At 35.0% G+C, this 5,652-nt stretch overlaps 1 non-coding gene across 1 annotated transcript; it reads left to right on the top strand.

Annotated features, from left to right (window-relative positions):
• Window positions 1–2,136: 2,136 nt before the first annotated feature.
• trnat-cgu (transfer RNA threonine (anticodon CGU)) lies at window positions 2,137–2,209 on the top strand. The gene has a single exon. It is a non-coding gene; the product is annotated as a tRNA-Thr (tRNA).
• Window positions 2,210–5,652: the final 3,443 nt, after the last annotated feature.

The following is a 5,652-nucleotide window of genomic DNA, read 5'->3' as shown; positions in this document are numbered from 1 at the left end:
TTGTACGTCACGGGTACTATGGTGAAAAGAAACAGCTTCTCACCTCGTCAGTGCTCTCCCTGGTTCGTGGGACCCGTCACTCCCCGTCCGGGTCGGTGCTGGAACAAGCTGTGACCACCCCTGCAAAGGAGGGGGTGCCGGCAGTTTTACTAATGGTCCGGTTGCGCCCGCACCGATCCAGACGAAAAGATGTAAGGTCCCGGGTTTCGGCACCAGTGAATGTTAGGTCTAAATACGTTAAGACCGTTGCTAAAATGTGAATGTTGGGTCTAAATACGTTAAGACCGTTGCAATCACATCTCAGAGAGAAAAACACTATCTGACTTAAAAGGCGACCAGAGGCAGAGAGGTGCGAGCTGCAGCTCGGAGAAAAACCCAACAAAAAGAGACACAAAAGTCCGATATAAGTTGGATTGCTCTGATGGTGATGCCTCAGAACTAGGTATTTATTATAGAAAACATAGACCACACCCAGAGGGCTGTGCAACAGCGCTCTGGGTGCAGGATTAATACCATATATGGTAACACAAAAACTTTGGGGGAGAAACGGCTCATATGTCCATGCAGTGGGTCACATACCCACACTGGCCCAAACTAGTTTAAACCAGCTATGGTGGACAATGGATATGTTTTGCAAACACACACACACACACACACACACACACACACACACACAGTTAATTATGGATAATTTCATATTCTAACTATCGTTTAATCATTTAACTATAACTAATAAAGTAATAAAAACCACACAGACTATAATATATCTTACAATTACATTATGCTGCGTTTGTTGGTTACTTTGCTAGCTGTGGTGTACTTCCTGTTTACAGTGGCTCTACATATTTTTGCAGGACGCCGTGCCAACCACGGTAAAACAAGAAGAAGAAGAAGAAGAAGAAGCATTGTCAGCATGTTTCTGTTTATATCACGTGCACCAATCATAGCGAGTCAATGCGAGAGCAGGACGAGCTACTCAGAGTGGAAATATGCGTATTATTTTACTCATTTGTCTCCAAACGATTACTTTACATTACATTACTGTGCTAAGGCTGAAAAATTACTGTTTTAATTTTGGAGCAGCTGTTTTGTGCTTTATATGCACATCATTTATGGTTGTTTTATGGCAGTTTTTGTAAAGCAGAGTTGGTCAAAATGTATTCCTAATGTTAATTCAGATTGCTTTCATTTATTTATTTTAGAAGGTTTTTTGTGTTTATGTTGAACATTATTGCTAGTTTTTGTACTTAAACTGTAAGGGAACATTCTAAGGCTAAACACAACGGTTTTATGATGCTGAAGCCACTTTAATTTTTAATAATATTCAGGTTGTTTTGTGTGTTATTTATTTCACAATTCCTTGTAATATTTACAGTTTCTGATGGTCTCAGATAAATAAACTGGTATTGAAAGAATACTTAGTGTTTCAGTCAGATTGGTGTTTGTAAAGATAAATACTGAGCAGAGTTTAGTTCTGTTAATGTAAATGATTATAAACTGTAGGGTTGGATACAGTAACATTTCATTTATCAGAGGCTTTTATACAAAACAATGTTAATACAGGGGCACAGTTGATCAACAGTGCATTATTATATTATTACACCACTAATATAAAGCTGTACGAACACAAATGACCCAAAATAAATAATACATTCTTTCATTCTAAGTAACTCAAAAGTTACTTTTTGCAGTAACGCATTACTTATTTCAGTAACTCACACAACACTGGTTACGAGTTAAAGCGCTTACGGTTCAAAACACCTAGAAAGTGGGGAGTAGACAATTAAAGCATGATATAACAACTGTAGCACAACTAGCATGTGGTTAAGATACATGGGTGTTTGTTGAGAGCTGATTGAACAAAGGCTATTGATTGGTAGCCTTTCAAATTGGTAAAAAAAAAATAAAGATTTGATGACGGAGTTGGAATTCCCTCATAACTGAGGACCAAAATAAGACCACACACTATCATAACTGTTGACATTAAGATGGAACTGTAAGAGAAAAAAGTTACACCATGAGATGGAATTTAGGGCCCCGCCCCCAAAACTTAAAAAAAAGTGATGCCCAGTTGTAAATGTAAGTGGTGTGGTGTATATCTGTCATGTGAAAGATCATCTATGCTGTCAGACACAGGGCCTCATAGCTCAGAGGTTAGAGCACTTGTCTCGTAAACCAGGGGTCGTGAGTTCAATTCTCACTGAGTCCTTCTCTGACCTGTGGAGTGTGTCACTAATTGTGATTCTGATAAGATGTTTATTCTAAGAATAAAAACTTGGTTTTAATATAGATTTAAGTTTATTTCAAAATGAGTCAATTTGTATCAAGAAACAGCTTAATCATGTTTCACTAATACTGAGTCAGTTTTTACTTAGATTAGTTGTTTTCTTCTTGTTCCAAAGCTTTCATTTGCAAAATTAAAAAAAATAAAATAAAATAAAAAAATAATAATTTGTTTATAGTGAGTATATTTCACTTATTATTGTGCTGGAGGAAGTTTGATTTCAAGTAATTTAATCTAATAATCATCCATTTCTGCTTATTTTAACGCTTTAGAATATTTATCAGGACCTTCTTATTTTAAGATTTAACATATTTTTTCAATATTTCTTGTTTAGTAAATTTAACTTGCTGCATCCTGATTAGCAATCATTTATTAGCTTTAGGTTTGGACCAGACGTGGGCCACATAATACTCAGTCTAGTATTGGTCACACCCAAAAGTATCGCTCAAAATACATACAGTATATATAGAACTGTACATAGAACTGTAACATGGTTCCCCAGTTTAACACTAAATTATAATTTTTATAGATTTTTCATGGCAATTACTATTACAATGTAAATTATCTGAACTCATTTCTAATGTAATTACAATTACAACAGCAACATAATTTTTAAATTACAATTATACCATCATTTTAATTCATGATCACTAGGGATGTAACGATTAATCGTAAGGCAGTTAAAAATCGATTCATAGGTATCACAGTTCACATCGATGCTCTGAAAAATGAATCGCAGTACTTTTTTTAAACAGCAGAGGCTGCTATCTATTTATCCTTCCAGAGGTGTTGGCTGCGGGCAGAATCTGCTACTACTTTCTTTCTGGCCGCCTTCTACTCTTAAACATGTTAATAAATGATTCCTTACCCCTTTAGCCCCAAAAGAATATCTGTAATATTACATGAATATCTTTAAAAGTCACGTTTTTCTATTAGCTCTGTCTGCTAGCATAGCATCTCTTCTTCACCGGTAAATTAGCTGCATGCCAACCGACCACTGGGTTACCAGCGCCCTCTGCTGGTCCAAACAAATCTGACGTAAGAGACAGTGCAGAGTGATTTTTTTTTAAGTCCAATTGTTAAGGCACAAAATACATTTTCAGTTGCACTTTTAAAAAGAAAAAGAACTATTATGTAGTTTTGCATTGTTTACTATAGAACCAGAATTTAAATTAATAGGCTTCTTCTTCATTTGTATTATTCCTTTATTTATTTCATTCAAGATTTATTTTTAGTTCAATTGCATTGTTTTGAATAGTTTATCAATGGATTCTTTTAACAATCAAAAATAAAAGGAAAATAGTACAGTATTTTCTAGTTCCCCCCCCCCCCCCAAAAATAAAGGAATATTTTTTAGTCATCATTTGTCTACAGTCCCATTTTGTAAAATAAATCGTGAGAGAATCATATCGTGAACTCAGTATCATGAACTCAGTATTATAAAAATGACAAAAACCAAAAATCACCCAAAATCAAAAGTAAGGCTATTGCAAGGCATTTTTTTTTTGAAAATTAAAAAAAAAAAAAATTGAGTTAGAACCATCATTAGAGCCTAAAAACTACTACAAATATAAAGCACATACTTAAACAAGGCTAAGAAAGCAGTAAGGCACAAAAAATTGCGAATAACAAAAACAAGGCATTTTTTTTCAAAAATTTCAAAAAACAAAAAATTGAGTTAGGACCATCATTAGAGCCTAAAAACTACTACAAATATAAAGCACATACTTAAACAAGGCTAAGAAAGCAGTAAGGCACAAAAATGACAAAAAACAAAAATCACCAAAAATCAAAAATCAAAAGGAGGGCATTTTTTTTTTTTTTTTAATTTCAAAAAAAAAAAATTGAGTTACAACCATCATTAGACCCAAATAACGACTGCAAATATAATGCACATACTTAAATAGGGCTAAGAAAGCAGTAAGGCACAAAAAATGACAAAAAACAAAAATCACCCAAAATTAAATGTAAGGCAAAAGCAAGGCATATTTTCTCAAAAAAAAAAAAAATTGAGTTAGGACCATCTTTACACCATAAAAACTACTGCAAATATAATGCACATACTTAAACAGGACTTAGGAAGCAGTAAGGCACAAAAAATGACAATAACCAAAAATCACCCAAAATCAAAAGACTATAGCGAGGCATTTTTAATTAAAAAAAAAAAAATTAGTTAGGACCATCATTAGATATCAAAACACAACAACATAGGTTTTAAACAGTAAAGATAATAAAGTGCTTTTCTGTATCACAGATTATGTGGATCAGCTCCTAGACCTCCTATTTGAAAAGGTCTTGGAGGACTCCACCCCAGCTGATGTCAATCCCCGTCCCTGTAGATCTGTCTGCTCAGTTTGACAGACCTGAGAAGCAGCAGGTGGTTGGCAGATATGTGTCCAGGTTCAGTCAAGGGCAGGTCTGAACCCCACATAATGTCCTTGGTCATCTGGGGACTCAGTTCTTATTCTTAGGACAACACAAGCAGGGAGAGGAACCCAAAAAGCCCCAACACCAGCTCACAAAGCTTCTTTATGCCAAGTACCTAGAACCACTGAAAACACAACATATTGTGTAAAAATGTGTTTTGAATGACTTGTGTTTGTCATCAACAATAAAAGTTTCATGTTTATACATTGATTTGTGTGATTTCAGTCTTTCATTTCAAACATATTATCTCCATAGCTGTAGAGGTCCATAGTGTGCTCTATATACTGTATATATAATGAATGCATTCTGCAGGTAGAACACATTCAGACACACTACTACCAGACCTGGATGATCCACCATACAAGCAGGTGTCTTTAGAAGCTGATGTATTCTTCTTGTAACATATATAAAATGAAAAGATAAGTGAGCCAGGCTAGCAGATCATAATCATTACTATTTCATTAACTAATGATTGACATTAGCTGTGGTATCTCCCTGGAGAAGATGTTTTCTGGCTCTGTTGCCATGGTTACACAGTTTCCACAAGTGCACCTATGCAAAGAAAGTGAATGAACATTTGAAAACACTGCCAGTGCAGTTTCATTTGGCTGTTTTTAACATCAATGTGTTTAACCATAAAGGCAGTCGACCACCAGAGAACGCTTTAACCTTTGTCTTGTGTTAGTGTCAGCACCGACTAGTTTTTAGTTTTTAAATACATAAAAGAGTCACATTCATGTGTTTATTGATCAAGGCTTTTTGACTTTGTCAGGAACCTCTATTTCAACAAATAAAATTAAAATAATAAAAAATAATAAGATTATAAATCAATAATTAGAGCCAAAACTGAAATGATAAGTGCACTGTCAGCTGACACACTGACAGACAGCTCCTCTCCTAACCAGCCCTGCTTCAACATCAACCACAGCCACTAATGTCCA

The sequence above is a fragment of the Gouania willdenowi genome, unplaced genomic scaffold (genome assembly GCF_900634775.1).
Source record: "Gouania willdenowi unplaced genomic scaffold, fGouWil2.1 scaffold_262_arrow_ctg1, whole genome shotgun sequence".
Lineage (NCBI taxonomy): Eukaryota > Metazoa > Chordata > Actinopteri > Blenniiformes > Gobiesocidae > Gouania > Gouania willdenowi.
This window is presented reverse-complemented; position numbering and strand designations above follow the sequence as displayed.